Source organism: Camellia sinensis, chromosome 11 (genome assembly GCF_055761805.1).
Source record: "Camellia sinensis isolate YWXY chromosome 11, ASM5576180v1, whole genome shotgun sequence".
NCBI lineage: Eukaryota > Viridiplantae > Streptophyta > Magnoliopsida > Ericales > Theaceae > Camellia > Camellia sinensis.
In genome coordinates, this window is record NC_138971.1 from 46667388 (window position 1) to 46685611 (window position 18224).

Sequence of the window (18224 nt, forward strand, 5' to 3'; positions counted from 1 at the left end):
TGTGTTTCTTTGCATTGCATGTGCATTGGTGCGCCTAGGACACCGTGTTTTCCATATGCTATTCCTGAACGGTTTGCCGGAGGCATGCTTTGAGAAGTGTGCCATAAGGCTGACCGGTTGCGGGCTCTGCCACGACGGGAACACAAACCCCGGTTTTTACCGGGGCACCCTTTTTGACCATTCGACCTAGTGCATATCGGAATCCATAGTGACTATTCCAAGCTAGGACAGGTTGCTTACCCGATTGTAGGTTGTTTGAAACCACTGCGTGCGTAGTGAAACCCTAGTTCCTGAGAAATAGGACAGGAAAACCCTACCCCAACATAGGGGTGTTTTGGCTCTCATTTGCTTGCTATGTGCTTTTAGAGTGCGTCTCTACAGGAATGTATGTATCAGTTTGCAAGTCTGGATGTCAGGCCTGCGGGCATCAGTACTTCGAGGATCAGTTATATCTGCAGGTATCAGATTCAGATTTGGGGCAGTGATTTTGGGAACAGTGATCAATGGTTGAGAATGGTTCATTCAGCTCGTGCTTGCCAACTGTGTGTTGTCTTTATTTAAGCTGTTATGCTGTCCGTTTTTCTGGTCATTTTATTTTCCTTATTATGCATTATTTATCTTTTTGCAAGGTAGTTTAGCACAATTGCATCCGACCAGATAGATATTCCCCGAGCACTCTGGGTTAGAGGTTGTAGACTTAATCGATCTAGGGATCTGATAGACGGACAAGCAGTGTTCCTTTCTTTACCCCAGTTACCAGACAGAGGTTAAAGAGGCGCAGTGTATCGATACAGTGGTCGCCCAATCAGTGGTCTACTCCACCAGTAAACAGTCAGGCTGAGGTCTTAGTTTCTATTGCAGGGACAGATATACCAGTTATTCAGTTAGATCAGCACAATATGGTAGGCTTGGAGGAGATGATGCGTCAGCTCCAGGAGAGTATGAAAACCATGCAGCAGGACGCTGCTCATCAAACAGAATTTGCCACCCACCAGGCCGAGGTTATGGCCCAACAGGCAGAGATAATTACCAGGCTACAATAGCAAACTGGAGCATCTTCTTCACACCAGGTTCCTCTCCCACCAAGAGTTCCCATACTCGGGGAGACAGTTACCGTCCAGGATGATACAAACATTCCAATCGGGCCGGCTCCACCCCCGATCCTACCCTAGCTATCCAAGGCACAAACCAGCCTACCGGATTCTCCCTTTGAGTTCGAGGTGGACCCCATAGCGTTAAAAGTGAGTAAGCTAGAAAAGCTGTTCAAGAAGTCTCAGGGTGTGAAGTCCATTCCGGACATTGAAGATGGGTATACCGACTCAGCCGTGACTCTGCCAGACCGATTTAAAATGCCACACATAGACCGTTTTGACGGGTCTGGAGATCCTATGGTGTATTTGCGGCTGTTCTCGGACATACTAAGGCCGATGGGCCTCTCCAGATTACAGAAGCTTTCCTTGTTTGGCTAGACTTTGTCGGGTGTAGCGGCTATTTGGTATGCAAAACTGGAGGATTCCGTCAAGAGGAGTTGGGAGGAGATGGCTGAGGGCTTCATAGCTCAATACTCCTACAATACACAGATTGAGATTACAACCCATGATCTCGAGACAACTAGGTAGGAGCCGATGGAGAACTTCTCCGATTTCGTGACCCGGTGGAGGGCCAATGTCTCCATGATGACCATCAGGTCTGTTGACAAGGATCAGATACGAATGGTTATGCACAACCTCCAGCCCAAGCTTATGGAGAAGATGATCGTCCTCCCCCTTCCCACCTTTGCAGATCTACACGAAATTGGAGGATGCTATGAAATAGGGTCTGATTGACCAAGATAGAGAGCAGCCCATGAGGGCATTCAACCGCAGTACAAATGCAGGCACAAGTAGTGCTGCGGCTGGCCGATCTTCAGATGTGGGAATGGTCACCACCACCACCCCGAGAACTCTTGTAGCTACACCATTCACCGGTGTGTCCAGACGTAGCTCACAAACAACCAAGTATTCACCTCGAGGCCAAAGAACCTTCACTCCACTATACATGCCCCTGTCCAAAGCTTTAGGGGGTTTTGATTAGGAAAGGGCACTTGAAGCCCCTAGAGCCACGGCCACTACCAGATAAACTCCCTGCTTCCCATAACCCAACTAAGTACTGTGCCTTTCACCAACAGTATGGTCATGACACCGACCAATGCTTTCGATTACGTCATGAGATTCAGGATCTCGTTGACAATAGGGTGATCGTGCCTCCGGAGAAACCGAATGTCACAACCAACCCTCTTCCACCACATAACCAAGCTTCATCTACCAAACGCATCAATCTTATCCAAATTGGGGTTGTGTTATACGACCCTAGCATATATATCATCTCTTCTCACCTACCCAAGTCGGAGGTGTTCATTCCTGACAGCATTGACTTGTGCATGTTAGACATCTCTCAAACCCAGCCTGAGACGATGGTGGTGGCTATCGAAGATAGAAGTGGGTCGATTGTAGGGGTAGATCAGATTGATGATACAGAGCCTAAGGGGTCTGAGAACATCATGAATGACCCGAATGGTTACATTACATCGATAGGCCAGGCTAGGTTGAGAATGGAATTGCCAGTGGGGGTAGAGATTTGTGTAGTACGAAAGAATGGACCTAATCAGGAGCTAGATGACCTAGCGAATCTGGAAGAGGACATTGCTAACCTTCAGTTTTTCGATGAGCAGGACTCAGGGGACGTGGCAGTCAATTGGTTTGATGAGTCAGCGAAATCTACTGGGTGGCTTGATGACCAGCCGTACGTTGTTGAACAGCCTCAGCTAGAACAGGGTCCGTCAGGCATGGACACATCAATAATGACCGGAACGGCCGAGAATCTGTTTGCATCGTCGGAGAGCACCGCTGTTAAGAATTTTGCTCATGATATGGCCAGTTTGGGAACATAAGAAATTGAACAGCAGGCTGTACTAAAGTAGTTTGAGCGGGAAAGGGTCGAGGATTCTGAGAGAGTCAGAAAGGCCAAAGCCCCTGAGGGGATAGAACGTACTGTGTGCACAAGAATAGAATGCGCCACAGGCACAGGAACAGAAGTTTCCGTGGGCACAGGGATGGTTGTAACGGAGCTGGGCAGATGTCTGTCAGCTGCTGATGGTATGTGGTGGGAAGATGATGATCTATGTCTTGCTCACACCGATGAAGACTAGGGACAAAGCCAACCGGATGATACCTGGTATATTGGCGAAGTTGACCACATGGCTAAGAGTGGGCGTTATTTCAAACCGCCGCACTTAGATCAACTAGAGGCGTCTGAAAAGGACAATGAGGCGGAGAAGCAAAAAGATAAGCTACTCGAAGAGGAGGCTGTGCTGAAACAGTTGAAGAAGATACAGGCAGACATCTCCATCTGGGAATTGTTTATGGCTTCAAGAGTACATAGACAAGCCGTCCTCTCTGCAATGGGCAAGGCTAAACTTTCAATAGATACCATGCCTGAGTAGCTGGTAGGATTGGTTTTTCCGGGAGGAGCTTCCCCGACGTTGACCTTTTCTGACAAGGAACTGCCACTTGAGGGCGCAAATCACAACAAACTTCTCTACATCTCTATGGAATGCAGAGGCAAGTGGGTACCTATGGTTCTTGTTGATACAGGATCCGCTATTAACGTATGCCCATCGAGGACAACATATGCAATCACGTTGAAGCCCGTGGACTTTGAGCCAACTGCCTAGGTGATAAGGGCCTATGACAATACTAGAAGAGAAGTGATGGGGAATGTGAAGATTCACACTCAGGTTGGTCCAGGACAACACGAGATTGACTTTCATGTCTTGGACGTTCCCGCAACCTTTAATCTACTCTTGGGGCGGTCGTGGCTGCATCAAGTAAATGCGGTTTCTTCCACCCTGTATTAGATGTTGAAATACTCCCATGGGAAGGGGGTGGCTATTGTTTTTGGGAATTCGTCAATCCATCCGCCGCTAGGGGTTTTTACACCGGTTTTGGAAATCGAGCATGGTGCAGAGGATGTGTGCCTATTAGGATTTACCCTGACCGAGGCCCAGGTTGTATAGAACATCTTAGCTGTTGATGAGGGGTTATATGTCAGTGCACAGTCAGTGTACCTCATGAACATGCTCCAACATATCCCTGGGATGGGACTAGGAAAAAGTGACCGGAAGGGCATTGCAGTATCGGTCGAAGTGCCGCACAACCCGCATACCTTTGGTTTGGGTTATTTGCCCACCAAAGAGGACTGGGTGAGGAAAGGCAAAGAAATGGCTGGAAGAGCCAGAGCCAAGCAGATCAGGAAGCAATTTGAGTTGATGCATCGGCCTATTCAAGGCACCCTGAATGGACGCTTTGTCCGGGAGGGGGAAAACTTTCCCTTCTGCAGCTTCCCAGAGCCATGGTTAAACGTAGAGAAAGGGCGCCTGCTGGGATTTGACATCTTCTTCGACTTCCAATTATCCAGGGATGATGTTGCCGAGGAGCAGACAAATCCATTAGCTGAGGTTGAGCAGTGTGAGGAAGTGGATTCTGAGTGCACCGAGATTGAAATGGGGGTAGCACTGGCTTGTCTACTATCAGATCCTCTGATCGTACATGAGTGCTTGGGGGATGGTCTCTCAGTGTCTATGATTGGGAATGAAACGGCTGCGAGCACGCCTTTGAGCATTTTGGATGCATCCATCTCACCTTCTCTCGTTTGGCAGTACGAGAAAGGATTCTTATTGAGCAGCACTGGGTCAGGTACTAAGCCGAAATCTGATTCCACCGAGTCTAGTGAGTCGGAATCAGGTTCTAGCTCTTCTGAGTTTGAGTCCGGTATTCCTGGGAGTGATAACCCGGATGCCACAGTCTTGTCCAGGTCGTCTTTTTCTTTCTCCTTTGAGTCTGTTGTAACATAGGAATCAGATGGACTGGATAAAGTGATTAATGAGAACGGAATGGCTGTGGCTTTCGATTATTGTTCTGTGCCTTTGATTTATTGCATTAATTCAGACTTTCAAAATTTCGATAAAAACGACGAGGAAGAAATTCCTCCTATTTTGAAATATTTGCTAGATCAAGAGAAGGAGAGGTTTGTAAAACCGCTGGTTGATGAAATCACCCAAATTAATGTTGGTACTGAGAAGGACCCGCGGCTGGTCCAGATCGGATCCACGTTGTCTTCGAAGAAACACGAGCGCTTAGTCGCTTTATTAAAAGATTTCAATGATGTTTTCGCGTGGTCTTACGAAAACATGCCTAGAATCAATCCTGAGATTGTACAGCACCAGATCCCTCTTGACCCAAAGGCCCGACTTGTCAAGCAGAAGCTCAGAAGGATCCGCCCAGACTGGGCTATCATGATCAAAGAAGAGGTCATCAAGAAAATTGACGCAGGGTTCTTGCTGGTATTTGAATACCCAACTTGGTTGGCTAACATAGTTCCAGTGCCGAAGAAAGACTGTAGAATTCGGGTATGTGTGAACTTCAGGGATTTGAACAAAGCCAGTCTGAAGGACGACTTTCCTTTGTCGCATATCGATGAGTTAGTGGACTTCACTGCAGGGCTTTTCAGGCTACAATCAGATTGTAATGGCACCCGAAGATTGGGAGAAGACTGCTTTTACCACCCCGTAAGGGACTTATTGTTATAGGGCGATGCCATTTGGGCTGAAGAATGCAGGGGCTACATATCAATGGGCTGTGACCACAATATTGCATGACATGATCCACAAAGAGGTTGAGGTGTACGTGGACAACATGATTGTCAAGTCCAAAGAAAGAGAGGGCCGCTACACTGCCTTGCAAAAGTTCTTTCAAAGGATCAGAGAATTTCGGTTGCGGTTGAATCCTCAGAAATGTACGTCTGGTGTTACAGCAGGGAAAATGTTGGGGTTCTTGATTACACAGAGAGGTATCGAAGTCAACCCTTCCAAAATCAAGGCCATCTTAGAAATGCCACCACCATGGACTGAAAAGGAGGTGCGTGGCTTTTTGGGTAAAGTGCAATTCATAAGGCGGTTTATTGCTAAATTAACCTTGACTTGTGAACCACTCTTTGGTCTCCTGAAGAAAGGAACGGAGTTCTAATGGGACGACCGATGCCAAACTGCTTTTGAACAGATCAAGCAATATTTACAGAACCCACCCGTGTTGTCACCGCCTGAGACAGGGAAACCGTTGATTTTGTATCTTTCAGTGACTGAAACTACAATGGGCTGCATGCTTGCACAAGAGTCTGAGGAAAAAATGAAGAGAGCTATCTATTACTTGAGCAAGAAGATGCTGGAGTATGTGACCCGCTACACTCCGCTGGAGAAGGCTTGTCTAGCCTTGGTATGGGCTACCAGGAAGCTGCGGCATGACCTGTTAGCTCACTCTGTAATACTGGTTTCGAGATTAGATCCCATCAAATATCTCTTCGAGAAACCGGCACTTACGGGTAGGCTAGCTCGTTGGTTGCTTCTGCTTTTTAAATTCGATCTGAAGTATGTGACGCGCAAGTCAGTAAAGGGGAGAGCGGTAGCAGAGTTCCTAGCCGATCACCCAGTTGAAGGGGATGAAGCAGTTGAGTACCTATTCCCAGACGAGGCCATTTTGCATGTTGAAGAAGGGTTTTGGACAATGTACTTTGACAGAGCGTCAAACCAATACAGGTATGGGATAGGGGTATTGCTGATAGCACCCGACAATTCCCGTATCCCTCTAGCATTCAAACTCCGGTTCAAAGTTTCGAACAACGAAGCAGAGTATGAGGCATGTATTGCTGGTTTAGAAGCTGCCCTAGAACTAGGGGCAAAACGGTTGGACGTCATCAGGGACTCGAACCTTGTTGTATCTCAAGCTAAAGGAGATTGAAAAGTCAAAGAAGAAAAGATAAGAATCTACCACCAGACCTTGGATTTGCTGATTCCTCGATTTGAGAAACTGAATTTCGCTCATCTGTTAAGAGAGAACAATAGGTTCGCAGATTCATTAGCAACTCTATCTTCTATGATAGACATCCCATTTGGAGTCCGGATGAGTCCAATCATCATTGAACAAAAATTTATGCCGGCCTACGAGTTGATTGCTGCCATAGATAAGGTTCAAGATGAGAACCCTTGGTATTACGATGTTTGGAACTTCTTGGAAAAAGATGCATATCCACCAGGGGCAAATGTCAAAGATAAGAGGGCAATTCGAAGAATGGCTGCTCAGTTCATCGTCTGCGGGGGTAAACTATATAAGAGAGGTCATCTCGAGATGTATAAGCTGTGTGTTGATGCTGAAGAATCGAAGCGCCTAATGGAGGCCATCCATGGAGGAGAGTGCGGAGCACACATGAATGGGATGATGCTAGCCCGGAAGATCCTTAGGCAAGGTTACTACTGGTCCACCATGGAGAAGGATTGTATTGGCTTTGTTCGGCGATGCCACAAATGCCAGATCCATGCAAACCGCATGAACATTCCGCCGTCGAAGCTGTACAACATGACTTCGCCATGGCCGTTTTTAGTCTGGGGGATTGATGTGATTGGAGCCGTCACTCTGAAGGGGTCCAATGGGCACGAGTTCATTCTGGTCGCGATAGACTATTTCACGAAGTGGGTTGAAGCCCAGCCTTATGCGGTGTTAAAGACTTCGCATGTTGCTAAGTTCATCAAGAATAACATCATATGTCACTACAGGGTCCCAAACGAGATCATTTCAGATAATAGTTCCCACTTCAAGAAGGAAGTGATCGACTTGTTGGACAAATACAATGTGGTTTTTCACAAGTCATCTACATATCGGCCGCAAACCAACGGAGCAGTTGAGGCTGCCAACAAGAACATCAAGCACATACTGCAGAAAATGGTGAAAACCTATCGGGACTGGCCAGATAAATTGCCATTTGCTCCGTGGGGCTACCGAACTTCAATTCGAACTTCTGCTGGGGCGACTCTGTATTCATTGGTCTTTGACGAGAGAAGGCTGAAAGCATTGTACCATGTTTAGGGTTATCAACGCAGAATTGCCAGGGCTTTCAACGAGAAGGTTAAGTCCAGGAATTTGAAAGAAGGAGATTTGGTGCTCAAAGACAACCGAGCTCCCATCCATGACCCTAGGGGCAAGTTCAGACCCAATTTACATCATTAAGTCTATCTGGTCGGGTAGAGCTGTCGTTCTGATGGACCTAGATGGCCTAGAGTTCTCCCAACCGATCAACATGAACAAGTTGAAGTAATATTTTCCCTGAGTGGCTCGCTAGGCCAAAAACCTGAAAGGGCGACCTAGGAAAAAGTTAGAGCATAGAAAATTTGAAATTATAAAATCTAAGCTCGCAAGGTTGAAAACCCGCAAAGGGCGGCCTTAGCAAAAGTTAGAGCATAAAAGGTGAGGGTTAATACACGAGTGAACCTGAGCCGAACTACGTAAGGCTTGATTCCCATCTTTGGGATACGTAGGCAACTTCATCCTGAAGTCCAGCCATAAACACTCCCTCGATCAACTCTGTGCATGTGACCATGCTTGGTCATTTTGTCTATTCTGCATTCAGGAGCTTGGTTGTGATCTCCGGTACAGTGCTATTCAAACTAGGGGCAACTTTCCAGTTACTGGGATCCGGGGTTGTACATCTCAGTGATAGATCTCAGGTGTGTCCAGTTGTGATCCATATTGAAAATGGCTTTGAAAAGTTTTAATAAAAGTTGATTTTGCTCAAATTAATCTTTTTACAACTTAGACCATTTTTGGACCAAAACGGAAAATTTTCAGTACCCACAACCTTCAATTTCATTGATTTGAATACAGAGTTCTCCTACTCTTGAATACAAATTGAAGTTGCTTTTCATTACATTCATAAAGAAAACTTGAAAGTTCTGATTAAAGTAAATAAATCCGGGGCATAGTCAGGTGTTCCTGCGTCCCCTCCCTGAGCTTGTGGAAGCCTCTGATGCCAAAGTGGGCCCTACCTGTACTTTTTCATTGAGCCAATCTATGCACTCGTCAGAGAGGGTGTAGCTAAAAGTAGGAGCGGGGGCCAGAAGCACTCTCGTCCTCCATGTCGTGGCATACCGAGCTAGCTGCGCGCCTTGGACCGGAAATGTATCAGGGTACTCAATCCCTTCTTCTGGGAAAATCTGATCATGTCTGAACTGGCGCCAGAACCGGAACGAAAAATAGAAGACACAGTGTGTCAAGCCAATCAACTGAATCCCGGGCTAACGGGTCATGTTGTAACTCATTGCCGATAGATTGAGCCAAGGGCAACGCCAAGCAATGCGGTCCGCGGGTAAACTGCGCATCCAGTTGCACCACCATCCCTCGTCGGGGGCATCGACTAGACGTCGTTGGAAGAAATAGCTGCGAGCTGAGTATGCGGGGCAGGAGTCCACAATCTTCAATTTGTCCATCAACCATATCTGGGGATGAATTAAAAATGAGAGATTAAAGAATAGAAAGGTGCATATTGAGAGAAAAAGTGAGAAAAAGGGTTTTGAGTGAAAAACCGAGCCTGAGGGCCGAGTGATGTGAGATGGGGTGGGAAACATTACCTGCAATAGTAGTGGACTCCCCGCCAGGCTAGCCGTCTCCCGGTGATGAAAAGCGTCCAAGCCTATCAATGTCTCAGCTAATGTCATGGTGATGTAACTCTTGCCCTCTCTTAAGCCTTGGGCGACTTCAATTAAACGAGTGCTAAACCCACCAGAGCCTAGGGCAAGCAAGAAATGAGACAACATGCACAAGCAAAGTGCATGTTGCCGATAACCCTGCCTGTCATGATTGCCGCGGTCATCGGGATCAGAAAATCGACGAATCAAGCTGGGGATATCTAGCACTCCATCGTGAGTCAATGACCGAGCGTCATGCAAAGTGAGCCCACACATCCATCCTAAGGCTTGGACGTGGCCAAAGTGGAATTGCGGCAAAATTTCCTCCTCGCGCTCAGATTCCATTAAAGCTTGGAAGTCTTCAAATGTATGACACATCTCTTGTCCGCTAAAGCTAAAGACGTGTGTTACTGGGTTCCAAAACCTTTCCGTGGCATGAAGAAACAAAAAACGCAGCGGGGTGCGGCTTAGCGTAAATAGTGCATTTATGCCAAAACCCCAGAAATTCACCTTTTCCGAGTCATCCAAGAAAGCAATCCAATTTGTGAGATTTTGGATGAGAAACGCCTCCATTTTGGTGCAAAATTGAGTTGGAATGAGGGAACCACGAAGCTGGAACCTTTGTAAAGGATAAGACACTGTTTGGAGGACAAGTGTCAGAAAACTGGAGGTTCCCAGGTCAAGTGGTTGGCCGACCACTTTTCTGGTCGGCCAGCTACTTTTTTTTGGGCTGCAGACAGAAAAACTGGTCGGCAGGCTTCTATGGTGGCCGGCCATGAGCATGAAAGTGGTTTACACCTGTTTCTTGCCTCCAGGAGCGAGTCTCTAACTTCCCCGTGCGCTGGGAGTGCTGAAGGTTCGAATTTACCTCTGTTTCGGATGCATTTCGTCGCTTTGTTTATCGAGTTATTGCTCATTTATTTATCGAGTTGTTGCTTCTTTGTTTATCGAGTTGTTGCTCATTTGTTTATCGAGTTGTTGCTTATTTGTTTATCGAGTTGTTAATTCATTTAATGAATTGTTTTTGAGTTGAGTTGTTTAGTTTGTTGCGTCGGTTCACTACCTGACTTCGCAATACACGTTGTTCTATTTTTTTCCAAATTTCATTTTTGTGCAAAATGGTGCGATGCGATGCGATGCTCAAAATACAAACACAACACTCTTTAAACGAAAAGCCGTTTTTATTCCATCATAGCTTCTTTTTTTTTACAACATTTTAGAAAAGGGTACAAGTTTTGGAAGAAAAATAAAACCGCCTAAGCTGTACAATGTGCTACAACTACATGTAAAAAGAAAAATAAAGCAGGAACATCTGCAACAGTGCCATCAAGCTCAAGACCGAGAGGCCCTCTTCACCCTCTTCAGCAGAGCAGCCTTCGCGCCATTGGCACCGGCACCATCATCTAAATCGGAGTCACCGTCAGCGAAATCTCCTCGGCGTCGCCTCCGCCCTCAGCACTGGAACCAGAGTTGTCATCCCTGCCTGCAGATGTCTCTAGCTGTGGATGTGCCAACTCCTCCTCCTCGCTAGACTCGTCATCCTGTCTGATAGGTGCCCTGCGTCCCCCTCGGTAGTGTGCTGAGACTCCTCTCCTAGCTGCTCGAGAAGGCCTGGATGGCCCACTCCGCAGAGGCGGGACCTGAAGAGGATAGTTTGAATGCGTCAGCTAGTATGTATATCAGATGCAGATGCGACAATTACATAGAGTGGGTGCATGCAGATATAATATGTGAATGCGATGTGTCAGATGTGCTGTACATATGTAATGAATCAATACAGTGAAATGTTCAGTTTCCATATGTCATCAGAAACATGATAAATGCGAGGAAATTGGAAAGTACCTGAACGCCGGAGGCACAAAGCATCGTCTCCCTTCGCAGAACCATGCCCTCGAGTGAAGCCACCACTCCGAGTAGCCCCTCAGTATACTCCCTGGGAGGTTTCACACACAAGTTCAAGTCATCGGTGAATGAATGAATATCTAAATAACTGAGTGATAAATGAAAACTGTAAAACATATCGGTGGTGAGTCCGGGTCACTGACGTATCGATGGTCGGGCATCGGAGGCTCCGGTGGAATCGGGTAAGAAGTCCCATACTACCAGCCTGTCAGCTCGGTCGGAAGACCTGGCCATCCAACATACTGGCAAGTCGAGGGCATCAATCTGGTCCCGCCCCTCGACGAGCCTGCCCCGCTGGTCGAAGGAATGCCTCAAGCTCGGGCACGACTCGAGGAAGGCATGTCAGTAGCTCTCCTCCTTGGAATACGGACACCTGACAGCGGAGGCATTAGGTACGTATGGCGATATGTCTTGTAATCCCCCTCATCCAGAAAAAGGACTGCATCAATACCCAGCATAAGGCCCTTCGTCTTTCAGGGCGTAAGATCCCCTGTGGACCGCATCTCTGGTGGAGGCAATGAGGGAACATCCTGATCGGAGTTGCCCATCGTCTGGCGCATGAAGCGCTCTCCGAGGAACTAGGCTCTGCCGACCGCTCCCTCAAGCAAGACCCTGTATCGCGAAGTGCCCCATGCCCTAGCGAATAGAAATCGAGGATTCCCTGGCATGGCTATCCAAGGCTGCCAGGTCACCTGCGGGTAGCAAGTGCATAAATTGATTAGATGTCATAAATATGTAAGATAAATCAAAGCTGAAAGCATGAAGAACTGAGAGTTCTGGATTACCTCCATCGCCCGTACAGTATCGAAGAACTGCCAGAGAAAGGGCAAAGTGTCCCGGGGCCTGGGCCGACACTGACCCTCAAATCTACGCGAGTAAGGGATCTCAAGGGGTGCCTTGACCTCGCCAGCGTCGGGAAGTACGCATAAACCCACAGCTGTGAAAGGCAAGACATCGGTTGTCAGGATATAGAATGCTGAATGCGGAATACTGAGTGTATAATGCTGAGTGCGGAATGTTGAGTACAGAATGCTGAGTGCTGAATGTTGTGTGTAGTGTATGGTATACAGAATGCTGAGTGCAGAATGCTGAGTACATAATGCTGGGTGCAGTGTACAATATACAGAAAATACAGGAAATACAGATTGCTGAGTGCAGAATGTAGAATACAGAATGTAATGTGTGTAGTGTGCGGTGTATAGATAATGAAAAGCAGAACTGTAAATCAAGAGGGCAGAATGTACCTTCCAGGCTTGCCAGTAGCCTCCAACTATGGTCCCCCGCTCACGAGAGGTCTCGCTCATATAGCAGTAAAGGGTAGCGAAGGCAGCGCCACCCCAATCAAAGAGCTGGACCCGCGATAGGTCCACCAGAGCACTGAGCAGATAAAGCCCAACTGTGTTCCCCTTGTCAGAGAACAGTGTGGTTCCGAGGAGGAATATAAAAAATCCCCGGGGGTACTGCTGTACGGTCTCAATGGTCTGGGGCGAAGTCCCCCTGTATCGCTCGGAAAACCAGGTGTACCTGACCCTGCCTGATGATTTGTCGATCGGTGGACGGGCTCCGAGCAAATAAATCCAAGCGGCCTCCCACTCACCCATATCTACTCATATGGGATCGGCCGGCCTCGTACCTCAAGGCCCGTCAGCATGGAGAAGTCAAATGGGGTCATCGTCATGTCCCCAGTGGCCGAGAAATGGAAGGAGTTGGTGGTGTCCCACAATCTCTCCACAAGTGCCCCCAGGAGGGTCTTACTCACTGGATGACGTGACAATCCTCCACGGAATAGGCCAAACCCTGCCTCGTCCACTATATGTCGGACAGCGTCTGGGAGCTCCATGTACCACTCCCTCGCGAGGATGGACCCATAACCCCGTGTGAAACGGGAAGATACATGCATTTAGAATGAACAGATGTATTCAGTTTTAGAATGAAAAGTATGAGCTGCGTGCTCAAAGTGAAAAGTATGAGCTGCGTGCTCAAAGTAAAAAGTATGAGCTGTGTGTTCAGAATGAAAAGTATGAGCTGCGTGTTCAAAGTAAAAAGTATGAGCTGCGTGTTCAAAATGAAAAAGTGTACTGCGTTATGGACTGTGTGTTTAGATTGAGCAGTGTGCTAAAAAAATAAATACCGTGTATGGACTGCGTGCTCAGATTAAGTGGTGTGGTATGTTATGAAAAAGTGTACTGCATTATGGACTGTGTGCTCAGATTGAACAGTGTGCTAAAAAAATGAATACCGTGTTATGGACTGTGTGTTCAGATTGAGCGGTTTGCTATGTTATGAAAAAGTGTACTGCGTTATGGACTGCGTGTTCAGATTGAGCAGTGTGCAAAAAAATTGAATACCGTGTTATGGACTGCGTGTTCAGATTAAGCGGTGTGCTATGTTATGAAAAAGTGTACTGCGTTATGGACTGTGTGTTTAGATTGAGCAGTGTGCTAAAAAATCGAATACCGTGTTATGGACTGTGTGTTCAGGTTGAGCGGTGTGCTATGTTATGAAAAAGTGTACTGCGTTATGGACTGTGTGTTCAGATTGAGCAGTGTGCTAAAAAAACTGAATACCGTGTTATGGACTGCGTGTTAAGATTGAGCGGTGTGCTATGTTATGAAAAAAAAATGTACTACGTTATGGACTGTGTGTTCAGATTGAGCAGTGTGCTAAAGAGACGAATACCGTGTTATGGACTGCGTGTTCAGATTGAGCGGTGTGCTATGTTATGAAAAAGTGTACTGCGTTATGAACTGTGTGTTCAGATTGAGCGGTGTGCTAAAAAAACAAAATGCTATGTTATGGACTGCGTATTCAGATTGAGCAGTGTTATGAGCTGTGTGTTCAAACTAAACAAAACGCTGTGTTATGGACTGCGTGTTCAGATTGAGCAGTGTTATGAGCTGTGTGTTCAAACTAAACAAAATGCTGTGTTATGGACTGCATGTTCAGATTGAGCAGTGTTGTGAGCTATGTGTTCAAACTAATCGAATGCTGTGATATGGACTACGTGTTCAGATTGAGCAGCGTTATGAGCTGTGTGTTCAAACTAAACAAAATGCTGTGTCATGGACTGTGTGTTCAGATTAAGCAATGTTATGAGCCGTGTGCCAACTGAACAAAATGTTATGGACGCAGTTCAGATTGAGCAGTGTTATGAGCTATGTGTTCAAACTAATCGAATGTTGTGTTATGGACAGCGTGTTCAGATTGAGCAGTGTTATGAGCCGTGTGCCAACTAAACAAAATGCTGTGTTATGGATTGCGTGTTTAGATTGAGCAGTGTTATGAGCTGTGTGTTCAAACTAATCGAATGTTGTGTTATGGACTGCGTGTTCAGATTGAGCAATGTTATGAGCCGTGTGCCAACTAAACAAAATGCTGTGTTATGGACTGCGTGTTCAGATTGAGCAGTGTTATGGGCTGTGTGTTGAAACTAATCAAATGCTGTGTTATAAACTGCGTGTTCAGATTGAGCAGTGTTATGAGTTGTGTGTTCAAACTAATCAAATGCTGTGTTATAAACTGCGTGTTCAGATTGAGCAGTGTTATGAGCTGTGTGCCAACTAAACAGAATACTGTGTTAGGAACTGCATGTTCTGATTGAGCAGTGTTATGAGTTGTGTGCTCGAGGTGTGCTGTGTGCCAAAAATGAGCCGCGTGCCAAGTTAGCAGAGTGTTGTGTATGAACTGTGCGTTCGGAACGAGTGAAGTGTTGTGTATGTAAATGTGCAAAAAGTGCAAAGTACATTGCAGGAAATGCAAAAGTGAAGTACGTAACTCATGCGCGTGATGAGATAGATGGGACTCCGGCTCTCGTAGCAGCAGGTCTACAGGTGACCGCCGCGCGAAGTCCGTGAAGTGGTAGAAGGTGCTAGGAGGAAGGATGTGCTCCTCTGGGTCGTACTCCTCTAGGTCGAATGGCCGTATCCTCGAAGGCAGCGGCATGATGTCGGGCTTGTCCTCCACATATGGAGGATCTCCGCCATATGGGATATCGTCAACCATTTGAAGAAATTTGTAAAAGATACAAAAACGAGCGAAATGAGTCAAAATTGCAAAAGGTCAACAAAAGTCAACTCTCGGAAAGAGAAAAAGTCAACAAAAGTCAACGCCCGAGAAAGGTTGCTAAACTTTGAGACAAACATACCTCAAGTGGTGAAAATGGAGAAAGAAGCTCCAAAAACAAATTCTAATCGGTTCAAAATGAAGAGAATCGAAAGTTTTCATGAAACAACTTCGCGTGGGGCATTGGAAAACGCGTATAAAGTGCAGATCTGAGAGAGAAAAGGGTCTGGAAGCAAAGGAGAATGTATTTCGGCCTTGGAGGTGTGATACAAACTGATGTGGAGTTGGATATTTAAAGAACCGAAGCTAAAAGACCAAACTGCCGCGAAATTCTATAAACTGGTTGGCCGATGTTATTTTAGCTCCATTTCAGCAAGTTTTCGATGTTATTTTTCCATGTTTCACCTCTGTCTACGGTTGGTTTAATGGCTTCTTGCATGCACCATGTACTTGTCTTTTAATCCTCTCTATTGCCTTAACATGCATCTTGTGTTTAGACCATCATGCTTGCATATTTTGGCTCAACTCAAATGAGCTTTTAGTCATTTTTACCATGTTTCAACTCTATTTCATGTTGTTTTGATCATATATGTCATGCTTTCTATAGCTACCATGCAATCTATCTTGTTAGCTTTGAGTGTCCAAGTCACTAGCATGCTTTACTTGGGCCATTTAAGTGATTTGGCATCACTTGTTATGTTATTTCAGTCTATATAGTATGCTGATATACTTGCACTTATCACCCCTTTAATGCTTTAAAGAGTTTATGTTTTATGCCTCATGAATGGACCATTGTGCATGCCTCCATGCTTAGGTCATTTGGATGCCATCTAAGTGAGTTTTTGGTCTTGTTTTACCATGCCTTAACTCTGTTTTTATTGGTTTACGTCATGCCATGTTTGGTTTTGATAGGTGTAGTGTAACACCCCTTTTGTAGCCTTGCATGCCTCATGCTTTTGGCCCTTTGTTCTAGCTTATTTTGGCTTTGGTCCTTACATGTTTTAGGCTCGTTTTGACATGATCTAGGACTACTTTGGATTATACTTGCCATTTGCTTCATGTTTTACATGGCCATGGTTTGAGTCCCTTTGCTAGTTCCGTTGCTTTGGGCTTTCTTGCATGCTATGCTTGCATTATTTAGTTGGTTTGGCACCTCTCCATGCATGATTTTAGAGCTTACCATGTATGCCATATGTCCATGTTTGTCCTCTTTTAAGTGCTCTTGAAAGTTGCCCTCCTATGCCTAGGTGTTTGACCATTTACATGTGCATGTTTGCTTTGCATTTTCATGCTTCCAATTCATGACTTTGGCCACTTATTTGGGCATGTTTAAGAGTTGTCCACTTTAGTTTAAGTCCATCTTTGCATGTTGTTGCATGCTTGTCTTCCATGTTGTTGCATGCTTGCTTCATTTTACATCTTGTTGCTTGCCATGCATGTTTACATGTTTAGGTTGTATGCCTATTGCATATTTGATGCATTGCATGATCTTGTTGCATACTTGTTGCATGCTTGAGTTGTTCGCATCATGTTTGCATGTTTGCATTGCATTATGTGTGCACCCATTGCCTCTTGATCAAGCATGAGAGAGGTTGGGGCCCCTTATGTGTTTTGTGCATTTCATTTGATATTGAATTGCACACTTGGCTCCTTTGGCCATCATGTATTGGAATGCTTGATTGGTGGGCCGAGGGTCGAGAACTACACTCCTTTGATAAGAGGTGTGGTTGCAAACATTTTCTTGCAAATGCATTGCCATGCTCTGTTTGTCCTCTATTGTAGCAAAAGGAGCAGTCAGCAGGAACAAATCGTCAATCAACCATATTCAGTGCCGATCGGCTAACAATATCTGGCCGAGAGCCTTATTTTTGGTCAATGACCTTCATCTCTTGGCTGATGGCCTTTCCATTTGGCTGATGGACTCTCAGCAATGTCCATGAAGTGGTTCTAGAGCATAACAGGATTTTTCACAGTTTTCAGAGGTGCAAAGCAGTGCAAACAGAGGCAACATGACGCATGGCAACGGATTTCCGAGCGAAGCCGACCGAGCATGCATTTGTCTCTCTTCCCGAGGCGGTTTTACTGTTTTCATAGCTTAATTAATTTGTTTAATTAGTTAAGGGTTGTGTAATAATTAATTAGCTTGTTAGTTAGTTAATTAGATGATTTGTATTATTCTTTCGATCTTTCCATCGAGAGGGCACAATTTTGTAATAAGCGTGCGTATGTGTGATGCATGTCTTCCAACCCCCATTTCTTTCTCCCTTTTACTTAACCGCTTACGATGGTTAGTATTAGGGCATATTTCATTTAGCATCCTTATGCTTGGATATTTGCATCCATTCATCTGTGTTGCATGCACGGGGCTCGGCGCATCGTACTAACTGCATTGCATTTCAATTCCAAAGTTGAATACATGTATCAATTGTCGCATTTCACATGTCATTTTAGATTAGCCGAGCCTATTTCTAGTTGCATTTTGCATGTGTTACATTAGCCATCTTAACATGGACTAGGTTCATGCATTGATTACTAACTAGTTCTTTATTTTGGCTCGGAGTACACTATAAGTGTTTATGCTTTAGCATCTTGCATTTGTGTGAGTGTTAACATGATAGCATGGTTGCCATGAGGCTAATTGCTTGGGTGTTATAACTGCCTGGATGCCTGTGGGTGAAGGTTGGATTACTTGAATTGGAACGATTCATTGAAA